Here is a 25,873-nt window from a genome sequence, read left to right as displayed (position 1 = left end):
GTCATTATACCTTCTGTGTCAGTACTCAACTGGTATTCCAGCAGAGGCCTGTGGGGCTGTTTTTTGGTCTCAGTTACAAATGTAAAGCCAAGAGTTAGGATATGTGAAATGCACATTTTTAGGTGCAATATGAAATGCTACTCTTGGTATTTTACATTATTTGCCATAGAAAGTCTCCAAATTCCAGTGGTGTGGGCAACTTCAAGTGGAATGATTTCACTCTCTCTTGGGACAGGATTTTGGGTTGCCCTTAAACAAGCTAGTACAAATAGTAACAGAGTAGATGCTCCTCCTATCCCTTCAGTGTAACAGATTGTAAGTAGAAAGGTGGACATATGCTTGAAGGGAAAAAGAAGTGGTTATGGGAGTGCTTGGTCGACTTCCCCAGCCTTCCAACTCTGATCACTGCACAAATCTATGATCAAGCACAGCCACATTGGTCTAGTTCCCAATCCCCTGGAGCAGATCATGTGATAGGATCTGGAGTGTTTTCCCAGACTCTGTGTTTCACTGTGTTACTCCATGGAATTGAACACTCTCATATCTAAAGACTTCAGAGGAAGAGCTTTTTAAAGAGGGTTTCTTAATACAAAGTTATATAAAAGAACAAGCAGGCCAACGAGAGATTGTGAGACTCTGCAGATGTTGGGTCTGACTCAGTATGCTGTCCTGAGACAATATCAGTGCTGTAGTGCAATATTGCATCCTTCTTTGAGAACTAGACATATTTTGACTTTCTTCTTGCATACTAACAGAGAAAAGGCTGGTATTGTTGTTTGAAGTATATGTAATCTAATCTTGTTCTGCAATAGGAGAAGTAATTTGTAGGATGTAGGATAAGCTTGATGTCTGTTCTTGTGTAACACAAAGCTCTGCTAAAGTACTTGACTTCCACGGTTTTAAAATTTGCTTGAGTTTGGTTGCAAAATCTGTCAAAGCTGGATTTCCGAACAGGAAGAAATTTTGAAACTAAAAAAATTAAATGGAAAATAGTAGATCAATATACAGAAGTTTTCATTTTCCTTAACTGCCATAAGGCTATGAGACTCAGACCTTTTTCTGTAGTGCATATGGTAGCATAATGCTACCATAATAATTCCAGATACAAAATACCAACTGTAACACGTTTCCCAAGTACAGTGACTATGTGAGAGAATCTAGGGATTTTTATACTATTATGAATTGTTTTAATTTAGTGGTAAAATTTGAGTTAAGGCCCTGGTAGTTGATTGAAATGTGTCTTCCCCCAGTCGTATTCCTAGCAAAGTGTTCTTTTCTATATTAGAGACCCAGAGTCTCTAAGATATGGTTTCAGCTGGTGCCTCTAATCGCTTTGCTGATGCTGTCCTTAAAATTAAGGAAATTAAAAAAAAATTAATCTCCATATGTAGGTACCTTAACATTTTTAATATGTTTTAATTATAAGTCCATTCCCAAAGTTAATTTTAGATGAGTGATTTTATTGTGAAAGACAGCTGAGGGGTCCTGCACTTGGCTGTATTCCATTAAGACTGTATGACTTGTAATTAGAAATGAGCTAATGCCAAAACTGATCCTTTCTGAAGTCTGAGTGTGTTCAGAGAGGAAGACTGTGTTTTAATTAAGAATCGAGTGGCCAGTAGCAAAGTTCAAGTCCTCTATGTAGTGAAACAGCATCACACTCAGCAAAACCATAAAATAGAATTAAGTTTTGCCATCCTGACCACAGCAATTTATGTGATCTTAAGCAGATTTTGAATTTAGTGGGCTCTAAAAATATACATAGAGTTTAGAAATAAAAATATTTTTGCTGACTTTGGATTTTAGATTTTATAACTTTGGTTGTACTTTTTATTAAACATAATTTTAAATGAGGTGATATTAAAACTTTTTTTCCCCCTAGGATTTAATAATACACAACATTTTCATTAGGTTTTAACAAAGTCCTTAGAATTCCTCATCCTCTCCTTTTTAAAATCTGAATCACCTGATACTTTTCCAGCAATTAATTTCGTGGACTCTGAGCAGTAAATAGGGCATGAGTTGTCTATTGTAGGACTGTGAATTAGAACTCTTATGATTTTGAGTGCCTAAGGATAGTGGAAGTGCAAGACACCCAAATCATTCTTGTATCAAGGCTTACAATGCGAGTAGAATCTGGTAATGCTGATAAACTCTTTATGGTCTACTGAATACATACTTACTCTTTTTTTCTCTTCAGATGAATGCCACTATAATAAACACTTTGGTTTACAACCTGTATTCTAATCCAGAAAGCATGTGAATGCCTTCAGCATACTGTAGAGAGGGATATGTTCATCTATTCATCTGTCACTGAAGTGCAATCACCTCTGAGGTGAAACATGGCACTGGTTCTTACATTAAAGTACTGCAGTACTGCTTTAAAGTCTGATCACTTCCTCTTTTTCTTTTTCTTTTTTTTAATAATCTCTCAAGATTAAGCCTCACCATATATCAAGAATTATTTTTTCCCTTTTTCTTTCTTCCTCTGACTTCTTATACTGGCACCAAAGTAGTTCTCTGTCCTTTGTCAGTGCTTATTTTTGAAAAGAGACCTTGAGTTAATAGTGAACATGTCATTTTGAACTTCAGCGAAGGATCTCAGTTTGCCATTAAATTTGTGTTACTGGTAGACACAAAGGGGCAGCAAAAATACCAGACAGTCCAGACCTTAATATGTTTTCCACGGCTGGAGGTGGCGTGACAGTCTCTAGTCACTTGACCATGAATTCAAAAATACTTGCCTGGAGCCAAAAGCACCACCATACAGATTTCTTTCTCACTGTGCTGCAAGATTTAGGCCAACAAGGCTATTATTTTATTAAGGTGTCTTAGAGGGAAGCATTCCTTTGTAAACAGCCCTTGTCTTTTGAAAAGCCTTTTTTCAACTTCTATTTTTTTTTTTTTGTGCATTGATGACAGAGCTGCAATTAAATCTGGGCAGAGATAATGCCAAGTGATAAATCCTTTTTCTCCTGACCTCGTAAATCAATTGGCAGGACTATACACTGCTTGGTGTAACAATGTGCCATTTTTAATTTGCTACTACTGCTGCAAAAACTAATTCTAGCCCTTTAATGCTTGCTCTCTGATCCAGTTTGCAAAACAACTCCTGGTTAAAAGCAATGCAATAGGTGGCTATATTTATTGGCCTTATACCAACAACTGACAAGAAAAAAATCACAATTGATGCCAGTATTAGTGTTATTACATCTAGGTACTAGTGAAAAAGGTGGTTGTGTTTATAGTAAGATTTGTATCAATTCACACTATACTATTAATATTTAGTTTGACTGTCAAAAGTCCCTTGCTATACTTAGGGAAGAGAGGCAGAGATAGCTCAAGTTTTAGTAGTCCTAGTTTTCCCAGGGCAAAGAAATCTGATTTCCAACTGGCATAGTAGTAGGTCAGGTTTCCAGAGGTCTTATGTGATCTCATTCTTTTGAGTTTTCTCAAAGAAATCTTCAGTGATTTTTTTTGCGGAGTTCTTCCCTCATTTTTCCATTGGTGTTTGGAAAGGACCAATGAAAGTTTCCAAGAGAGAGGAGGAATTTCGTTTTCTGTATATAAGGAATTCAAAAGGTGTCACTTTGCTGAGTTTGTCACTCTACTTCTGCCTCCTGGGAACAAATAATGCCATTGTATTTTCCTAGTAACTCCGTCCCCTCATCTCTTTGATGTTTTTGCATGGGATTTGCAGGGTCAGTAGGATTAGGTGTAAGAATGGATCATGCACATATTTTGAAGTCTAGTGTAGAAGGATGGCCAAAGCAGTCTTAATAGAAGAGCCAGGCTTCTACTGCAAGAGGACGAGCCTTTAAACAAGATGAGAAACCAAAAGTAAAGAAAATTAAAAAGAGGAGACATTAATATTTCATCCCTGTCATATTTACTCCTTCCATTTTTTAAGAAAAGCTCTGCTGTAATTTTTGTCTTTCAAATGAACTGCTTGTAGAAACACCATGTGTAACTTCAGCTTAATGCAAGAAAATCAGACTGGGAGGGAGGGAGAAATTAAGGAGTCTGAGCAACACAGGAATGATAAGCTTTGGGATGCAGTGGAGAGTCAGCAACCTGAAGCTACAAAGGGGAGCAGTTGAGCAGTGTGCAGGTCCTTAAGAAGGGGTTGTATTCATGCAGAAGCAGGCAAGATTACATAAATAAATAGATAAGTAATTCCCTTCACATGAGGAGTGAAGGCACAGGGAGTTGTAGCCTTGAACTGAGCTGAAGAGAATCAGCTCTGAGGAGGTAAATTTGAGGCAAATCCCCAAAGGAACCATCATTGTGAAAAAATATCTTAAGCTCTTAGTGTCAAAACAAAAAAGTTACTACATGCACAAACTTGCGTAAGCAGTTACATTTTGCCATCTTTGAAACTGACACTAGCTCTCAAATATATTTACAAGTTGTATCTTCCTATGGATTAACATTTAAGTTAATTAATCATGAAGTAAAACCTGTTATGTTAGCAAAACACTGGAGTGATGTCCCACTTCTGGCTTTGGGGATATCTTTGAACTTACAAAAACATCAGGTTTATGATATCACCTGTGTGTGCACAGCTTATACAATTTTGGTTGTATGAGAGAAAAAAAAAAAAGACCTTCATTGTGGCTGACTGTATTGGATTTGTAGGTGACATATGATAAATTCTAGATGTAGAATTATTTGGTTAAACAGAGCCTGTGGCTGAAAATACATTTTAGGGCTTTTAACTAGGAGGCCTGAGTCTTCCTTCAGTGTTTACCGGGTGAGTTCATGTAGCCCTCTGAGTTTTAGTTCTTCTGTTTCCTGTGCTTTATTGTATATCTCTCTACATGATACTTCTCCATATGTTCACACATATTATTTTATTCTCATTATATATAAATGTCTATATTGTGTATAGGTATAAAATATAATAGGTATAATTGGTATTTATATCTGTAAAATCTCTATGTAGATGAGTTCAATATATGGGTTGTGCATAAATAACCCATGTTTTTCTATACATCATATAGTAAATATAAATATGTGCACATATAATATCTGTATATAGTCCTGGGCAATTGGCTTTAGAAGACCCTGCCTGAGCAGGGAAATTGGATCAAATGATCCAAATAAAATTGGTCTCTTCTACCTTGACCTGTCATTCTGTGGTTAAAGGAAACCTTTGTTTTTCAATTAGTAGTGGACTAATGCCCAAAAGGAAGGAGTTGAGTGTCAACTAAAATTAAGAAATCATAGTATTTTTTAGAAATAGGTAATTTTCTTATTATTTTGGCTCAACTCACTACTCATTTTTACAGTTTGGACTCCTATTTCCTTTTGATATCTGGCATATCTTTTCCTATCAGCAGTCCTTTTCTGTTCTAACTTCCTAGAGGTGGGTGAAAGAAGAGAAGCAGAAAACAGAACAGTTTGCTGTAGTGTTAAGGTCAGTGACTCCCTTTTCTCTCCACAGACTTTTTGTAGGCCTTGCAAGAAGTGTTTTGCTGTGCAAACACTTATGAGAACAGACAAACTGCAGCTAAAACATTCTTTAGCAGGAAATCAGGAAAAGTAGAAATGAGACAAAATCATTTCCATGACAGTGACATAACTGCTCCATCACCTTCTTTCCCCATCTATCAATGTACTTCAGGAACAACGAAGAATGAACATTCAACAGCTTATGTATTCTTCTACTGATTCACCAAAAAATGTTCCTTTTACTCACACTGCTTTTAATAGGAAAGGAAATACCTGTCTTTTGCTACATTTCATTTCTTTTAGAGTAGGTTTTTGTTGTTGACTTAAATACAAAGAGTGTCTGGCTTTTAGATAAATGTCTGAATTTGAAAAGGCACAGTCTGGTCTGGATCCACTAGGTGAGCTCACAATGCTCTTGTTGCAGAAATGACCCTCTAAGAAAGAAAATACAAACAAATGGAGATGGAGGGTAGTAGTACTGTTGTTAGGTTAAGTATGTGTTTGGGTTTTTAAACTGTTCCACAGGGACAAAATCTGGTTGGTAAAAAAGCAGCTGAGCTAGTGGGAAGATAGGTGGCCATGGAGTCATTATAAACTCCAAAACTGTGCTAGTAAGGTTAGGTACAGGTGACATTAAAGACATACTTGTCATTATGGTTCAGACCAGAGGTGGGTCTCATAAATCTCCTTGTTCTTTACCCTGTTGTGTGTCTAATCAGTCATACTGGTCAAAGAAATGATCTGTCTTTAGCATCTCTGGCAAAAGAGACAAAGAGAGACAGCAGTTTTTTGTAGTTAAAGTGCTAATTTTTAGTTCCAATATGAACTTGTTTTCACCAGACATATATAGGATCCACTGGGATGTTTGAGAATGTCAACCTGTGTTCTGTTTTATCAATTTGATTGTGTATTCTGTTATTTTTAGTCTTCAACTTGAACTGTAATTCCAAAAGGTGTTGATGCAAGGGAGCAAACAGTGATCAGCAATTAAGGGTCATTAACACAGAGTGACTTTGCCTTTGTGATACCAGTTGTATCTTTAGTTATTGCTGAAGTTCAGGAAATACTTGCTTTCCATCCTGGTTTTCAGATAGCTGGCAGGCTGATTGGTTTCTTTGGGAATTTAACTCAGAGAATGGTGTAGGACAGGGCAGAGGAAATTGAGGAAGGACAAGGTCTGCTTCAGGTTACTTGCTTTGCAGCTGGAACAAGAAAGAAGGACTAAGGAAAACAATCAACATGCTGAAGGAAATCATGGGCAAATGAGACCCCTGAAAGCACCAACATTCCCAGTGCAGACGGGAGGAACTGCTCATTCACTGTGTTTTGTGTGTTGCCTTTCAAGTGCAGTAGCTCTGGAACAAATTTAGGGGATGCTTTCTAAAAATACTATCAAGAGTAGTGCTTGTGTCCTGAGGGTGTAGATAGAGTGTATTCTACACAAAAGAATCTAAAAGCGTATGGATCTGTTGTATTAGTCTCTATACAGTTGTCTGTACAGTTCTCAAATGAAAGATCACAGCCTACACCAGGACTAAATCATCAGCTGTTTTTTTTATAGAAATCTGTTTAATAGCAGCAATTTACTGTCAATGGCAAGTAGGAGCAAATTTGAAGATAATCTCCTGAAATAGGCTCTTACAGATGACACAGTTTCATATACAAGTGCCACTACAATTTTAAAGAACATCCTTAAAATGTTCTGTAAAGTATCTTAAAATATCAGCATACGATGTAAGGTCTATTGCACACTTCCACAATGCTCTTATAAAAGCATCTACTCTAATCTTCTTAGTCCTTCACACAAATGATTCTTACTGTCAGAGGATGAATACCTAGGGCTTTATCTCATTATCTGTTATAGCTGGTTTGGAAAAAACCAAAACAACAACAAAACCCTAGCTTTTTTTTTTGTTGAGTAACGATAGCCATGTACCTCATCTTTGTGTTACATCAACATTCTTAATTATTAGCCTGTGCTTTCTAAAGATAAGTCCTGAAAGGAAGCTAGTGTGAGCTGATTCCACTGCTTCTTACAATTATTTTGTCCCATGTTGCTTTATTGTTGATTCTTTAGCATTGAAGTAGCTGCATATGATTTAAAGTAAACTTGCAAGGTAGGGCCTTTGAATCTTTCCAAGTTGCATCATGGTTTGTAAGTTCACTGTTTTCAAGGGGAAAATAGTTTAAACTCTTGTGTTCTTTCAGGTTCTTAATCTCTCAAAGTTCAGCTAACGCACACCCTGACAAATCTTTCTTGGCTAAGGATGTTTTGATGGTACAGTGATCAAGGGAAAAACACATACCTGTGTCAATTAAGAATGGAGTTCCATGAAAACACTTTGTCCAGAAGACTAGGGAACTGGTAAGTTGTTGTAGATACAGTGAAAGAAAGACAGCAAATGTAATATAAGAGAGACAAATACTGTACTTGGTTTTCATTTTCATTTGGCATAACACTAGAAAAAATATGCCTGGTCAATGCAAGACTGAAATCCAAGGGCAGTGAATAAATAAGCACTGATTGGGCTGACAGTGAATTCATTTTAAAATAGGAAGGGGAAATTTAAAATTAGAAGAGAGCTGAAAATATTAAGTAGCAAAAATGCATTTCATTTGAAGGCCTAGATCCTGCAAATGGTTATAAAAATGTACCAGGAAGGAAGTTTAGAGCATGTTTCTTCAAAGCAAGAGTAGAAAAGTTTCCTAATGGCAGAAATAGAAGCTGCAGCTGTGAACATATTCTAAAGAGTGTTAGATAAGCACTTGAGGGGAAAAGCACTACAGGTTACAAATGCTAGACTTAATTGGCTGTATGCCTTCTTTCTTCCATCCTGAAATGTCACTATGCAACCAATGTCAGGTTCTCCCCTCATCTTCTCTCCAGGGGATAATAAACACAGCCTTTGTACATGTCAAAATTGTGCTCCTTACATTGCTGTTCAGAATAAATCTGCACATTCAGTTTCATTTTTCTTTCCCATTTGCTTTTATTTGGAAGGGCGAGGTTACCCTTGAGTCCCCACGTAACCTTTCTGTTCCAAGAATAACAAATGCCTGTTTTTTGGGGGTTTTTTTGGGGGGTTTATTTGGTTTTTTTTTTTTTTTTTTTTTTTTTTTTTTTTTAAGACAGATCTTACACGTAAAAAAAGGACATGTTTTCAGGTAAAATGAATATGCCTTCCTTCTCAAAAGCACAAGGTCAATGTTGTGTGGTTATCGCAGATCCACAGCATACACTTCATTCATGGTATACCACTACTGTAATTACAATCCTTGAGGTATCACAAGAGAATCAAACTAAAAAGGGGTGTAGCCTAACTCCTCAGCTCTGTGAGATGAAGCCATCAACCTACATGTAAGCAATATTTTTATTTTAAAAATGCTATTAGTGGCATTAAGGATACTAATGTTGAAGTGAACCACATCTTAATGTGATCTGTTTTTTTTCAGACACTGGAAGTGAGATCTATGCGTATTTTTTCATGAGTTTGTATACTGATGCTCAGTATACAAAAGAACACAAACTCTTCCATATAATCAGAAGTTTCCAGGGCAATCTACTTAAATATGTGTGAGAACCCTTGAAGAGAAAGTTTATTACTCAGGAAGAGTATGACCAACTAGCCAAGAAATTTGGATTGTTTTCCCACCGACTGGCCCTGCTTTTTTCAGCAGGGAATAACTTTCTTGGGATCACTCTGTGTGTCCAATTGTTTAGAGGAGCAGTTACACTCCTAGTGTCTGTGAAATTGTGCTTCACATGGGCAGGGTTCTCTGTCAGACAATAATTCTCTTCAGTACTACTGCTTTCTTCCTTCTCAGTCTAGTTGGCACTTTGACTTTCCTACTGCTGAATACTTAAAATATTTGTGTTGCTAGTTTACGAATCATCAAACTCTCATTACCATATAAAGGTTGGCAGCAACACTGCTTAAGTATTTTAGCAGTTGGATTTCAGACCTCATCTTTAATCCATAATTGCTGTGGTGACAGCTCTAGACAGACTCTTTTTTTCTCCTTGCACAAAGCCCAGAGTATTTGTGAAGGATTCTCTGCACCTGGGCTTTCTCAGATAGAATTCTCAGAGATGATGTTGTGGCTTACACTTACAGTAGGGGTAACAACACCCTTACAAAGTCAATTTTGCCGATGTTCCAAAATACTAATATTTTACTTTTGAAAAGTGCATCTGGCACCACATATTTTTATGAAGTCTACACATTAAATTTTATTGTAATGATCAGAGGCTGCCTTTCATCTTAAAGAGCTTGATAGATGCTGAGGTTTGCAATCAAGCACATTGAGCACGGGAACTGCCTCTTCTGAGTCCCCAGTTCTGCCTCTACCCTGCCTTTCTGGAACTTGTGATAAGCCTCGTTGTGGGAGTGGAGAGGGTACCCGAGCATCCCAGAAGGAGTTTAGATGGGAGATTTATGAGATACAGCTCTTCACTGTCCCTTCCTCATTCTTATGCTTGTGTCTTGACATGAACCTTTGGAGGCAATGGAAAAACAATGCTCTTTCCTAATCCAAGGGTGATTGTTGCCCTTTTTCTTCTGGAATAAAAGTTCTCTTTAAGATTCTGAGAAATTCTGGTAATTCAAGTCAAACAGACTCTTCCTGTACCATAACAACTCAGAGCCAGGCTGAGGCTGTATGTCCATGGTCCTCATAGCAGTACAACTGCAGTGATTGCTGTGGCATTGACAAAATGAGAATCTGGATTCAAGGTTGTATTTTTAATCCTCTTGGACCCTTTGCCTACACAGCAGTTATTTAAATGTAATTCTCATTACTTATTTGTGTCCTTAATATATTATTACATTAATTATACAACTTTTATGGTTTATTAAAAAAAAAGTCCACAGTTAAGACATCTTAGTACGTACTATTTCATTTACATGCATATTTCTGTATTCAACGCCTTCTGTGGTTTTAACTGATCAAAAACAATAAAAAATTTATAAAGTAAAAATACTCCCTTGGATTTAACTTACACTACTTGTAATTCAATTTTAATTATTAATAATATAGTTACTCTTTTCATTTTTGCATTTTAGACTTTGTGGAAGCTAGACTTGGCCTTGGTTTTTTTTTGGACTGAATCGAAAAGTTTAGCATCTTCAGTTGTTCCTTTACCCTTATTGCACCATTTTCACTTATGCTGGATTAGAAAGTATAATTTGAGGCAGACAAATAACAATGCCTGAGGGGAAGGTATTTCCTGTTATGGATTATCAAGGTACTATCCTTATTTTTGAGATGTGACTTTGTGTAGCATGTGGGAGAGAAATGAGCCAATGTTCTGGATTACTGATTTTTTGAATCAGCCATTTCATTACCCATTTATTCAGCTTCTGAGCAGGGCATACCTTATAGAATGCAGTCATCATCTGTTGGACGTTACTGCTGAGTGGTCAAGGATGGCACTCTAGTAATGCTTCTCTGAAAGGAAACACCATCCAGGTGAGCAATGAGTTTTTTTTCAGTGGCATAGGAGTCTTGGATTTTATTTGACCCCCTGATATTTTTAAAGGGAAAGAATTCAAGACAAAACAACAGATAACTGTAAAAGATACAACACGTGGAATTGTGTTTTCTGTAGTAACATGGGTTCTGTTTTTTACTTATCAACTATCCAAAGATTCTAAATTTCATCCAATGCTTGTTTTTGGCAGGATACTCGAAGCATGCCCTTAGCACATCTCTTTTTCTGGCTCTGGTTGGTGGTGAGATGTAGGTACACACATATATGTACACAGTGTGCATTTGCAGAGCTTCTGGTTGTTCCTTTTGTCTAATTATGGATAGATGCAGCAAGTTGCCAGAGAGAGGGAAACAGATAAAAAGGAGAGAGCTTAGAAGAAGACAAAATAATATAGAGAGGCTGTTCTATTTAAAAATTTAGAATTTAGAATTTAGAATTCTGCCTTATTTGTTAGATTTTTTTTTTCTGTGTGTAAAGTTTATTACTTCTTTGATTAGAAGCTGTTTACTTAAAAAAAGAAAATCAAAGATTTGAGATTTTACTAAAATCACTGTGGGGAAAATATCTGATCAGTCTGACTACTGTACTTAGTCACTGTTTGTAGTGGTACTTTTCATGAAAAGCAGTATTGTGCAGCAAATATTCTGACAGCCACTGACTTTTACTGTGCCACTTTGTCAAGGCAAAGATAATATATCTTTGTCTCGTTCATAGTATGAAATAATATCTTACATACAGAGAGGAAAAAAATGCAGTAAAAAGTATTAATGTGCCACAAAGGAAGAAAAATATTTAGTAATAGGCAATATGTGTATGTTTTCTGCAGTATACTTTTGCTGACAATTCTGACATCAAGGGTTTTCCTTGGAGCTCAATACCCTGGGAAATATCTAGCCTCAAAATCTTCACTGCCTGTGTATTATAACCCGCATATAATATGGAGAGAGAATAGTGAGGTAAAACTCATGGTATAGATAATTTTAAATGGTGTCCTGTGTTGTTATTTGTAAGAATTGTAAGTAAACAGCAATAAGTATTGTACAATTAAAATAAATAATGAGGGATTTTGGTAATCTAATCCTCCTTGTTTACTGATAGGCACTATAGTGAGTCCAGAAAAAGATTAAATGTAAAGTATGCAGAGTATGGCCTCTTTTCTGTACTGTAATCTAGTGACATCAATGGTCTATTCCTATCTAGAGTTGCTATTTAAAAAGTCAAAGCAAAGGAAACAGAAAAATCACCCTCTATCTACTTATTATATGTGAAACTTCTGTGTTACAATGACCTAGGGAAAACTGAAATGCCACTAGTTCTCTGGAAAATTCACTTGCTTTTTTGCCATTAGTAATCATGATCATATATATATGTTATAATGAAGATGTACTTTACAATTTTGCTGCTTTCTTCTCTGTGTCATTTCTACACCAACCTCTCTCTGTATGCTCCCTCTGTAGCAAAAACCAAAATGTGATCTGATGACTGCCTATCACCTTCTGTTTAGAAGCATTAGGATACTCATGCCTCCTTAAGAGGCATGAGATTTGGTAGTTCTCTGACATAATTGGGTGTATGAAACAGCATATTTTCTAGAAGGAGAATGATAGAAAAATATCTGATTTTTTTTTTTCCTGCCCACTTTTGAGGAAGGAACTAATGAAAGCAAATAGACCCTCTCTGTTATTATACCACTCAGTATTTTCTCTCTGGTCTGGAAGGGGGCCTTTATGTTGATTTCAGGTGGTTTGGATGTGAGCTGATGGCTACAAGCTCCCAAGGCTTCACTTGTCTCTGAAATCAGCACTACTGATGAAAGTGTGTTATGAATGTCTTCATTAGTGCTTAAATTTTTTACTCTTTTTTAACAGTGTGACAATTGGTGATTGTGTATGTGTGGTAAATGGCTCAACATGCAATTACCAGGTCAACAAACTGGTTGTTATGAAGTTCTTAATTTTTATAGGCTTAAGATGGAGCTAAGATGCAGCTAAGGAAAAAAAAAAGGGAGAGAGAAATAAAAGCTTTCTGCAATGTCAACAGCCACGAGAAGCATTTTATATATTGCAGCCATCTTGCCCAAGGCACCACAGGAAGCATTGACCCATTACCAAAGAGATCATGTGTACAGCACTCAAGAATTCATGATGGAAAATGTCTTTGCTTCCTTCATGCTGCTTTATTTCCTAGTTTCTCCTTAAAAATCACAAAAAACCAAAAAGAAAAAGAAACCTCCTGAATTTATATCTTTGCTTTTCATTTTTATTTGTGCCTCAGTCCTCTGTGGAAAGTAGCTAATTTTATTTACTTTATTTTCAGCCTTTTATGGTAGTCCAGGGCTCAGCAGTGCAAATATCCCAAAGGATGGGCATGTTGGAACTGCTCTTCTGCGGACAGATCAGGAGAGGTTTCTTGCAGAAGGCAGAACATCACCTGGTGCAGGCACCATTTTTTTCCCTCCCACAAGTCAAACTGAGCTGCTGGTTTTGACTCAGTGATAAATCAAATTCCTCCCATCTCTGTTCAGCATTATGTGTACTGCCAGGGCAGTTAGCGCTTAACTAATAAAGGAATTCTTGATTCTTCACTCTGTGGCTTAATCCTGCTGCCATTAAAATGCTTCATGAGGATAGGGCTAGATCCCTTATTTGCTTCATTGTCACTCAGCTCCCCTCAGAGGAGACCATTCACACCTTTGAAAGAGTTATTTGATCTTTGTTCTTACTAGATTGCAAATCTTAAAATTATATAACTTCTGAACATTTGGGCAGATCATGAAATTAGGCAATGGGAATGGTACTAGACTCAGATCCTTACACCAAAACTTCTACAACAATTTGAACCCCAAATCCTCTGTCCTTTCCTTCTACCAGCTTAAGGCTTTCAAAGGTTGTGAATGAACATTGGAAAATAAAACAAAAAAAGAAAAAAGAAACTTGCTTTTCTGTAATGCATTTAAAATAATGGTTCAATGTTTATCCATTTGTTACATAGAAGCCTTGAAGAAAATGTAGCAATTAAGAATCAGTTTTGCTGTGTTATACTAAACACTGCGCTATTTAGCCTTTCATTTAGGCTGGGGGAGTTCAAAATAAATTACATTGTTTATAGCGGTTCATTTTTTTTTTCTAAATTCTTCCATCCTCTTTCGTACTGTACATGGAGTCCTGTTCTAGGAACTACAGCCCTAATTCATTTGAATATGTCAGTTCATCAAATAAAGTGCCAGGTGCTGAGTAAAGAGGGTGGGAAACCGGCTGTGTGAGTAATGCTCTCATAACACTATCTGGCCCTGAATTTCTGTTGGTGAAGTCATCTAACAGGCAAAATATTTGTTGTGAAAAAAACATATTATATATATATATATATATATGAACAGAATGATCATGTTATCTAAGTTGTTTATCCATGTCTTCATGATACACATGGACCTGATGATCCTGATGACTCTCTTCCAACTCAGCATACTCTATGATTAATGTCCTCACCCCTTAGGATTTCAGCTTTAGCCCATCCTGCAAAGAGGTGACCAGTGTCACCAGCGTGGGCCATGCTCTGGGACTGCCCAGGTAGCCACGTGCAGAAGCAGGACTACAGTGTCTCTTCTGGTGTTCTACTTGGGGGACAGATCACCGTGAAGCAGGAAGCTCAGAAGGGCTGGTGGATGTGATTTCCTCCCCTGTTCTTCTTTGCAGGTCACTCACCAGCCTGTCCTTCTCCTCTCAGACCAATGCACAGAGGTGTCTGGACACTGTCAATGTCTGCCCAAAACCCTGCAGTTCACACCACAGGAGTACAGGCTGCTGCCCCTGATTGTGGTTTCTGCCAAAAGGGTAGGGCTGTAAGCTCTGGCTCCTACTAGGAGATGGAGACTCTTCCCACTACTTCTGCTTGTTCTACAGGGACCTCCACAGCCCTTGGTTTGGGTTTTGATTTCAAGCCCATTCAAAAAAGTAGTGTTTTTTTCTTGAGAAGGACAAATCTCTTAATAACCTGAAAAATCCAGTAAAAATCAGAAGCAGTCTGCAAAGGGATATGAGTAAATCCCCCAAACACCACAAATTTGCCAGCCTTTAATGTTGCTATTTTTTGTTGGTTTTATAAGAGCCTCTTGAAAATTCAGTCTTATCCATTTTGGGGGGCTATTGTGTGTAAACTTGTGCATCCCTTTGGAATTCTGAGGCATAAATTTTAAATTTTCTAATTGATTTGTACTACATTTTTTTTAATATAAAATGCTTACCATCGTAGCTTTTGCAATCACGTTAGCAGTGCTGGCAGTTTTACAAAATGCTCACCCATGTGTGCAGTGAAAATATTTTCCCGTAGAAACAAGCCTGTGTGTGTTCAGTGGCACTTGTTAGAGCAGGTTGCTGTGCTGATTGATCTGTGAGGCACTCTGAGTGTTTCTTCATCAGCGCTGACTCAGGGACTCTTGGGCAGAGGCACGTCTGCCTCCCTCAGTCCACTGTGAGCCAGTGGAGACTGCTCTGTCCTTTCCTTCCCTGTCTTACTGCAGGCACCTGAGGACTCTGAGTCAGAGTGAGAGTACAGGATGTTTCTGGTGCCTGAGACTGAGCAGTGAGATGTTTCATACATTCCTTGGGCTGACTGACAGTGTCAGCAGTTTGTCTCCTCCTCCTCCTCCTCATACTTGCATAGGCTGGGAGCTGGGACTGCCAGAGCTTGCCTCATGGGGCTGGCTGAGCCTTAAGACAGATTGTGCTGTAAGAAATAAGAAATAGGCCTAAAGAAATGAATTGAGGTTTCACCAGAGCGCTTGTTAAGTGAGTCATGAATCAAACACAACAGGGTCTACTGGCAATCCTTTTTTTTCTTGTGGTTAGAGGCTGCCATTCAGTTCTTCAGGTAAGTTACATTTCAGAGACTGAATAGGTGGGGAGGGTAATAGAAATCACCCTATCCAAATTCTTTCTTTAACACCTGAAGCTTGAACTATCAGTTACCAAAGAGAGATGGCTATGGTCAGAGGTTGAATCTATACAAAACAGCTGCTGAAAGCCATGTGCACTGAGAAAATCTTCATTTCAGCATGGACTAGACTGAAAATGTCAGTCGCCAAGCAAAGCTTTCGAACTGCTTGCAGGGATGAAAATGGTCACTGGCAATGTAGTAGTTGTAGTCTCATGGGAGCAGACCTGGCATCTTCTCATTGCCAGTCTATTATCCATTTGGTTAGCACTTTCATTGCAGGTCTAACTTTGTCTCCATCAGACAAACAGAAGTATTTAATAACTTGGTTATTAGGCCAGAAGGGTCAAGCTCTGTAATGAGCCTAAACAATTAATCAAAAATTTAAAGCACTGTGGTTTTCTTTTTTTTCGATTTTTAGTTTTTCCCTGTTACCTGTCAGATTATTGACTTCATTTGGAATCAGAAAAGACCCCCATTTAACGCTGAAAGATGAGGCTGAATCATCTTTGCAGGTTTCTTTCCATTTTCCCAAGAAACATTCTTTTAAGTGTGAAATTTCTCTGCATAAACCCATAGTAGTCTTTTAATTTTGAAAAATGTATGCGCTTCACCAAAGAAAAAGGTTCAGAATTATGTATTGTTTCAGGGAGGGAGTATTAAGTGCTTAATTTTATAATCTAAAAGTGAGCTCAGCCTTTCATAAAGAAAGCTGTGTTTGAAATATGTGTGGATTTAAAGCAAAAGTTCATTCTTCTATTTTTCTCTTGTTTGAAGCTGAGAGGAAAAGCCACTTCTTGAAATGTGGTCACCTAAGATCAATCAGCAGAAAGTATTTTCTGGATGAAACTGAATATGTAAATTAATCTTGTGTCTCAGGCTTTTCTGTTCTTATCTGATACTGAAAATTTTTTCTCAGAATCAGTTTGAAAGGCGTTCTGAATTTTATCTGACTTGTCTTATTTCACTCTGCATAAAGAAAAGATTTTTTAAAAAAAATTTGGCCGAATAGCAAAGTTAATACTTCCAAGGTTCTCTTTCAAGTGTGACAAATTTAACTCCTCTGCTACAGAACACAGTGGATGCAAGACATTTCAGAAGCTAGTGCTTAATGAGGTAAACAGCAGCAAACCTTAGACAAAAGCCGGTGACACTGAATGGAGACTGTGCATTTCTGTGGCAAGTGAAAAAGTCTGTGGGCTGTCTATTTAGAACTAATTCTTCGTTGTTATTTGTAGATGAAGCAAATGTGGCAATGTTTCTATCTTATTTAAAACCTAGAACTCTGTGTTTATTCATTAAACACTGTACCAGAGATGTGTATTTGACCATTACTGAACTGCCACATGCGATTTTTCTTGGTAAGATTTGATCTTGCTGATCTGTCTTTTCATCTCTGTAAGAAACTATTGATGTCTTGCTCTCAATCCCTGCTTCCCTAAATCTTTGGTTTTCTTTTGTGTTCCCATAGTTACAGATATAAAGTAGGAAATGGCGAGAAGAAAACAGCTGTAGAAATGTCTGAAGTGTCTTTTTCCAATGCAAGTATTTGACATGAGTGTCCTACCCCTCTTCCTAGCCCAGACAGTGCTGTGGTAGGACTCATTATTTATCTGCATCTACTGTCATTGCTGTGATTTTTCTTTTGACTTCTGTTTTCGTCCCTAAGTGGCAAGTGGCTGTAGTTCATTCCGTGCAGTTTCTGGAATGTGGAAGGAGAGAGGTTTCCTAGAGGCAGGGTCTGCAGTTGATCTTTGCACTGATCTCTGCATTATCCTTCATTTTTCTCATTTGCAAGTTGTTGATTTCATCATGCTGTGGCTTTGTGTTAACCTGAATATGTCTGGGGCTGTGAGAGAAAGTAATATAGAGAGAAATTACTTTTATGAGCTATTTCTGACTTATGTTTTTACAGCTTTCTGGAGCTGATTTGGGGGGGTGAAGTGGGGAGAGTGAGTGTGTTGACATTATTTCTTTGATTGGTGCTGCTTAACCTTTTTGTTTGGTTCATGAGAAACAGTGGTGTTTTCTTGAATTTGTTTTCAATTATTTGCTATGCCTCTCCTTTGTGGTCAGTATATATCGTATCACTTAAAGAAAAAAAAAGTCAATGATGTTGCAAGTGTTGGAATTGTTTCTGTAGAACTGTAACTCTCACTGGAATGAAGGGCAGGATCTAGAAGATTCTTTTCTTTCCTACTGTTGCTAAATCCATGCAGCTTTGAACATGCTAGTGGTGAAGACACTGTACTTTTTAGACATGATAGCTGAAGACTTCCTCTCCATTCCTTGAGGAGTAATACAATTATGGAAAATTGGACAGTGAATAAGGGCAGTGGAAGGAGGATTTGGCCACTGAGGCAGATTGTCAAGTGATCTGTGCAGAGTTCTTTGGGGAGCATTTAACACAGAGTTTAGTCCCATTGCAGGATAGTTTGAATGTATCTTTATATGTATAATTTGGTAAAAAAAAGTTTGTATATCTCTCAGAACAGGAGCAGCTTTGACTGCAATAATAAAAATAACAATAGAATAATATGTTTGCTTATTGTATTGTATTGTATTATTTGGTGTATTACAGCTACAGTTATCTTAAATTAGTGTAATTCACTAAAATCATTAGGTCTACACTGATTTATTTAATGTGATTCACTTCCAAATACCTGCCATACAACAGTTCTAGCACCGTTATTCAAGTGTGTGCATGAGTGACGTGTGTGTGACTGCAGGAGAATTTGCTTACCTTTTTCTAATCCTTGCATCCATTCACAGATTTGTTCAAGGGATAGGAGAGGGAAGAGCCATTGAAAAGTCTTTTCATATGGACGGCAAATGCTGTCTTAAGGACTCTACAGTCTGGCTGTGATCATGCAGTTCCCATCAGATGCTGCAAGGCTCAATGACCTTGACAGTTTGGCATGGCTGTCCTCATCTAATGAACGCAGTGAGGTGGCTGCTTGTTGCATCCAGCTTTCAGAAACAGAGCTTGAAACTGGTAGTTTGTGATGAAATGGCCTGGACTAATATTGCACTCTGGGTTAGAGTCACTGTGGTGGGTTAGAATTTTCCAGGATGATGACAGCTAGATGTGAATGCCTTCCTCACTTTCTCTCCTGATGCTGGTGAAATAAATAGTCAGTGGCCAAAAAAGGTATTGGCTCCTCCCACACCTGTGCTTCCTGCGGCATTACAGGCAGACTAAGGATGCCCTGGGCACTTCCAGGGGAGAGTGTGCAAGCTCCCCCCAGACATGATTTTGAGTTGAGTGCCTGTTACACCCTTTAAGAAGCACTATAAATATTTCATAAATTACATCGTAGCAGATGTTTCGGCAGCCAGCTGGGTGTGTTGGAAGGTGCTTGCTGGTGTCCACTGGAACAGCAGCTGGGAAAGGAGGCCTTGTTCAGAGGTGTAAGACTCAGAGGGTGCTCTGACTCTGCCTTGTAATCTGTGTAGCCCAAGAATCAGCAACTAAGATAGAAAAGACTTAAACAGGAAGCGCCTCTGAGCTATTATTATGTCATAAATCAGTAAAGAGTTTTCAGCCTTATCATGTGGTTTATTCATTGCGTAGCTATTACTACGTACAGTGGGAGAATGCATGCACTTCCTCAAGGTATTAATTATCCTGTGCTGGAAAGACAACACAAAAATTCATCTGTGGTAGGTTGCTAGCAGCTGAAAGGTGTATATTTGTGTTGGACACTCAGATTTCAGGTTTCAGGATAATGAAGAAGAGGATGCCAACAAATGGTTATGTCTAATGTCTATGGCTCTGTGAAGGTACAGGCTAGGGAAGTGGGGAACCTGAAATTACCTCACTGTTTAATGAAAAAATTGTAGTTTTGATTAAATATCTTTTAAGAGACCTGAACTTTTTCCTGTCAGCTTTTTCCTTAACTTTCATCATCTAAAATACAATGTCCTTATGCTCTTTTGCTATTAGCTCATGAACAGTATAATAATGCAGTTATGTATGTTCAAGCCTGTAGTTTCCTTATAAAAATATCTTGTTTTGTAAGCATGAAGAATCCACACTGTAGAATTACCTGAGGAAATCTAAAATGATGATAAGCCTGCTGAAGAAGCATATTTGAGCTTATGGAACAAAAATGACGTGTAAGTTTAAAACAGGAAGTTTTCTCTTCAAGTTCTGTTCTCCTACCTGAATTTGAGGAATCAATCTAATCTAGAAAGATGTATCATATTATTTATATCCTTTTGATAAACCACCAAAATAACCTTTTAAATTCAGATGGTTTGTGCCTTTAAAAGTCTTCTGAGACTTTCCCTAAAAATAGTTTACAAAGCAACAGAGTAAAATTGTTGGGGAATTGCACTCAAATGCATTAGAGAGTCTATTCCTGTGGCACTTAAACCAGTCAAAGTAATAAATATAAAATGGTAATTTTTCTCCATGAGCTGTACTTGCTGCTCCCACATGATTTCATTCCCACCCCAGAGTAATATAACACTGCCTGCTCAAACAATCTCCTGGATTCATGGAATAAGGCAGCATGTGGCTGCTACTTTAAGTGTGCTCAGAAAAATCGACAATTACAATTAATCCCTGTTTGCCTCAGAGCATTCCATTATTTCCATACCCCAAGTGTCAGTGATTTTTTTAAACTGTAAGGAAATTTAGCCCAAGAAATGGATTAGAAAGATATATTGGTATATTAAACAAGAAGTGAAAGCATAGTGAAGTAGGATATAGCTCTGTTTTGGTCCTTAGCTATCTTTTTAACTGGTCACTAAATACATTGGAGCAATAAGGAGAATAAGTATGGTAGATAGTCATTCAATGAAGTGTTTTAGTTAATTTATTTTTTTTGTCTGATGAATTAATCACCCATTTCTTCCCAATAAATATCAACCATAAAATTTTCTGTTAATTTTGAGATTTGTTCTATACTGTGGAAATTCTGTTAGCTTGCTCAGCTTGTAGGTTAGTCTGCCTTACTTAGGTTTTTTCTTTGTCAAGGAGATTTTGGCTTTGTCCATAGGGTGGCCACAGGTATATACATAGTTCTCCTGTGTTGGCCAAATCATCTGTGCAGGCAGTTGGCACATTGTCAGAGCTGGTATATTGTTATGAGTACTATATTTAGTTTTAAGACATAATTCCCAAACTCTTGAAAACTGTTTTCAGCATTCATCTCACTGATTATATATTGGCCTATTTCAAGGTATTTGGCTATATTTGCCAGTATGCAAGAAGTGCACATGTTTGCAGGTTAATTTTTCTTCCAGGGATAATCATGAGCCAATCCATTGAAGTCAGGGAAGACAGCAAAGGACTATCATCATTTTGGTAAGGTACTTGAGAGGTCTTGGCATACTCTTTTCTATTATTTTTTTCTACATTCAGCTAGACTACATCTGTTTTGAAGTTCTTTCAGGTGGAATGTATCATAGGAGACCCACATCCAACACCTCGTGTGAAATGCAATCCAGCTGGGAAGACAGTATGAGTATAGTGAGTACATTAATTATTCCACAGGGTTAGTTTGAGCGTACATAGGGTTGCCAATGAAACATTCTGACCGTAGATGAAACAAAGAGAAAATACAGGAAAGAGACTGGGGACAGTAATTCTGGGGTTTGTTCACCTGTAATATTGAGTTTAATATCTTGTCTTTGTCTGGTGTCTTTTCAATAAGTGGGTTTTGTTTGTTTGTTTGCATATTCTGCATGCAATGTCTGAAAATTTACTTTGAAGGAATTCTGACTTTTTTCTGTTTCTCAAATCTAGTAAAAAACTTCAAACTATGGTGAGGCTGTCAAGTGTAACCAAGCATTCTTCCTTGCTTGCTGTCTCTATTGTGGTTGAGGGCATGTCTGCCTTGCACAGCAGAGCATATTCCAAAAACCTGTTGGTCAGCTAGATGAGCCCATGAAATACAATACCATTCTTGGACTGCACAGTGGAAAAATGAACTGAATGGCTGAAGGATAAGATATTTGATGGATGCCATCTACCCAAGGAGACCTATTCTTTATCTCCCTTCTTGGATCTAAGCATAGTTTCAAGACTCACACAACTGTTTAATTTGAGTTCTGGTTCATGTTGGTGGTAGATTTAGTCATAACTCACAGTGTGATTTCTATCAACAGCTGCTTGCACTATGTCTCTAAAAGTGACCAGAAACAGGAAGGGCTAAAGTTTGGGAATGATAGTTCATGTGCCACTATGCTCCTCAGCTCATCACATTACCATAGGATGTGACTGGTGGTGGTTCATATCCATCCAGAAGGCTGAAAATTTCAACAGGGCACGAGTTGGATTTGTGTCCTGTTTGGCAATCTTGATTCAAGCATGTTAACCTGGGATTCTGGTAGGCAAAGACTTGCAAAATGTAAGTGCTTCATCCAGCCCATCCACTGAATATTTGTCATCGTCCTTTATTTTGCTATGTGGGCCAGGACATGCAACCTCCTTTCAAAAACATCTTACATAAATTCAAAAGTTAGTGTGGTGGTTTGGGTGCATGGGTTATTCCAGCTAGAGTAATTGGAAGAGTTGAATTTAAAAAGTACACATTGCATTATGATTCTTCATGGAGTATCTCACAACTGAACCACTTGTTAGTGTCTGTGCTGCTTTCTAGAAAGAAGGGTTTCCAAAGTGCTTATGGAGGAAGTCCACTGCTACTTAAAAGAACAGCAAATTGATGCTTTTTCTTTGGGCACTTGGTATCCCTTGGGAAGTTCCTGTCAAGTCTTCAGGATTTATCTCCACTGTTAAAATAAATTTGCCTCTTCACTTTGCAGAAAACTTTTCTCAGCCTGCCCAAAACAGAGGCTGCCCCAAACAGCTGCATTTGTTTTTCTCTTTTTTTTTTTTTTTCATACAGATGTCATCTCAAAGGCTTTCTGCATCACCTCAGGGGAACACCTTGAGCCACCTGGCTTACAGGTCTTGTTAAAAATGTCCTCTTCTTCCATAGGATGATGTTGCAGATTGTTTTCTGTTTCTGTCACATCATATTTTCCTACTCTAATCGGTATAGTCAAAAGTGCCTGCAGATTTTATATGCCACAACTTGTAAATTTTTTTTTATTGTTTTTGCCCTGGGCATCAAGAGTTGTTTTTTTTCCCCTTTTGCCTATCAATTATGTGTGCCTGAGGGTTGCTGAGGTGATAATAGGCCATTCTGAAGAGCTCTGCAAGCTTTTCACCTACTTTGTCACTTGGAGCTGCTATTTTTCTTTGCTGGCAAACAGGGAATACCCTAAAAAGTCTCTCCTCAGTCTACTTTGGTTGTGACTTTCCATGGTGCTTTGAACTACTCTTTGCTGTTCACTTTTACATCTGTATGGTTTTAGTGAATGCTTCAAGCCTGTTGCGTCCTAGTGCACTTTTCAAATATATATAGAAAAGCTATATGTTTCTAAGTTTCTTCACTGTTTTTCTTCATGAATCCTCAAGAAAGTTGATTAAAAAGGAGGAACAAGTGCCTGTTAAACCCTAAAGCATGGTTGTCATCCAAGAAATGTGGTGGCCTTAAATTCACTGATGGTTATTTTTCAATTTTGTGTGTTAACCTCATACCCCTGTGGAATTTACTTTATGTGACTAAGCTCTTTGCATACCATATTCTTTGCTACTTTCTCAGTTTTCTCCCATTGTCTACTGGCAAAGCTATGCCCCTAAAATATTGCCTGGAAAAAAGGTTAAACTATAATATAGTCTCCCCCAAGTAAGGAAGAATCTATGATGAAGCTGCTTACAAAGCAGATGTGGGAGGTTTTTTCCTCACTTCTTCGACAGGAAAAAACACCTTGTCTCTGGTCCTTCTGGTGTGTGTGTGCTGCTTGAATATTTCTGAGAAGAGCAGTTTTGGCAGGACTTCCTCCTACCACCTGCCACACTCCAGGGAGAGTCACTGCAGCTTCCTACATGAGAGGCAAGAACTTTGCATCTGCATGGTCACCTGTGTGCATGATGAGCATAAGGGCATGTGCCAATTCACCCATGTAATAACAGAAACAACTCATTTGTCTTGTATTACAACATTGGTTTAGCTTTAGAGGCTGCTTGAAAAGCCCCTAGGCAACCTTTTAGAAAATAAATGGGTGATCAAAGAAAAACTTCTGGGATCCATGAAGTCCTTAGTTTTCAAGGAGAGGTCAGTCTGACAATCACCTTGTGTCTTCTGAAGAATTACGTAAAGTTGAATGGAAATATTTTCTTTTTCTATAAAAAGTTCTGAGGAAAATGACAAATCATTTGATTTGGAGATGTATGTATTTTGTAAGTGATCCTTTCCCTAACTCTCCTTACAATAGAAAGGAAGCTCTTTCAAAATACGATGGCAATTCTCAGCCATACGAACAAGAATCTTCCAGCAGCTAATATGCTCTAATGTTTCCCCTGCATGCTTCAGGATCTGGATGTGCTTCTACTTGCCTGGTTTTCTGTCATTGAAGTGCCAAGTGGGAGGTGAGGTATACCAGAGTTTTATTCTGCAGAGGGGAAATATCCCCAGTCCTATTGGCTCTAGACTCCCACAAAACCTCAGTAAAACTTAAGTTGTTCTTAAGGCTCCAGGTTATTTGACTTATTAAGTTAAAGACATGGTTTCTTTAGTAACCTGTCAGTTTTGAGAAAGCTGCATGCTTCCTGTGGCCTGCGGTGGTGTTTCATTTAAAATGCTGTGTTGCTAGAAGAGCATTGCCTGTGGGAAATAGCTGAAGTGCAAAGAAGTTGCCATGTCTGATCTGACACTTGTAGATTGGTTCACTGACTTTTTTAAAGATGCTTGGAATTTCAAGTGATCAGAGAAAAACATAGGAAATATCAAGTAATTAAAAAACAAACAAACAAACAACAACCCTGAAATATCTCCATGCATCAACATTTTATTGGCCTGCTTTGCAGTATTTGATTTCAAATTCTGCTGTTTGCTCCCAGAGACAGCTGATACCATCTGTAGAGATGGAAGAGATGTGAGCAGTCATGCCCTCAGGATGCTCTCTATGCATCCTAACAAGTCCATAAAGAGTGCAATAAAAAACTTTGAGGTATTCGAGTTTTACCTGATGAGCAGTTATAGAGAAATTACTTCTGTAAAACCCTTGTCTTTCATCAAAGAATGGATTTATGGTGGTCCCATAAGCATAAGCATTCCAGGTTGAAAGTATGATGCTCATGCACAATACACAGTTTTCAAATGTTCTTGAACTCATTAATATCAGTGGATAATAACATACATTACAGCACTTCTACTCCAAGGGCGCAATGTCAAAGTCAACTTACTATCATTTTGTGAGCTCTTTTCCAGCTCAGCTGAAACTGACCTTGGTGCCATATCCTTTCTCCACTGAAGGTATTAGGTTTGCTTCACAGTAATTTACTGCAATTGTTTTGCTTTATTATAACCTTTGTTCTCTGCAAATAGTGTCCATAAGGAAATGAAACCACAGGAACACCTGCAAACCTGCTCTCTGACACTGACTTTGTCTTCTGTCATCCCTCTGCTTTCTTTTACCTGGAGTTTAAATCCAGCCTTGGTTAAGGGCAACAAGTTTTAACTTACACCCCTGCACTTGGATGTGAATGGATTGTTGGGCTGCCTTTCTAGGCAATTTGCATCATGCCAGGTTGCACTTCAAGCTAAACTTTCAAAGATGTGTGAAGCAGCTACTTTATATAGTAGTTCCTTGATAATGGGCTTTTTCATAGAACCTGCCAACACAATTCTTTCTGAAAAGCCTGAAAGGAATCTTATGTAAATTCCAGCATACTCATTCAGCTTGAAATTTCTGTTGTTTTGCCCTAACTTCTTCAACCTGTGTGCATTGGTCTTGTCTTTCATCTTCATTTTCTGTGCTGTATGTGGTCAAATAGAGAAAACAATTCAGACTGTAGGTCTTCATGACCACCTTGGTTCAGACCTTGCCCCCTGCCCTTTTGTTTTATGTGGTCCCTGGGTTTCTATATGTGTTGGGAGAGTTGTAGTACAAATATGTGTCCCTGGGAAAAGGATCTTCTGA

This window comes from Chamaea fasciata, unplaced genomic scaffold (assembly GCF_029207755.1).
Source record: "Chamaea fasciata isolate MVZ Bird 193981 ecotype frontalis unplaced genomic scaffold, bChaFas1.0.hap1 SCAF_3, whole genome shotgun sequence".
Taxonomy (NCBI): domain Eukaryota; kingdom Metazoa; phylum Chordata; class Aves; order Passeriformes; family Sylviidae; genus Chamaea; species Chamaea fasciata.
The sequence above is the reverse complement of the archived record's forward strand: the minus strand, read 5'-3'. Positions refer to the sequence as shown.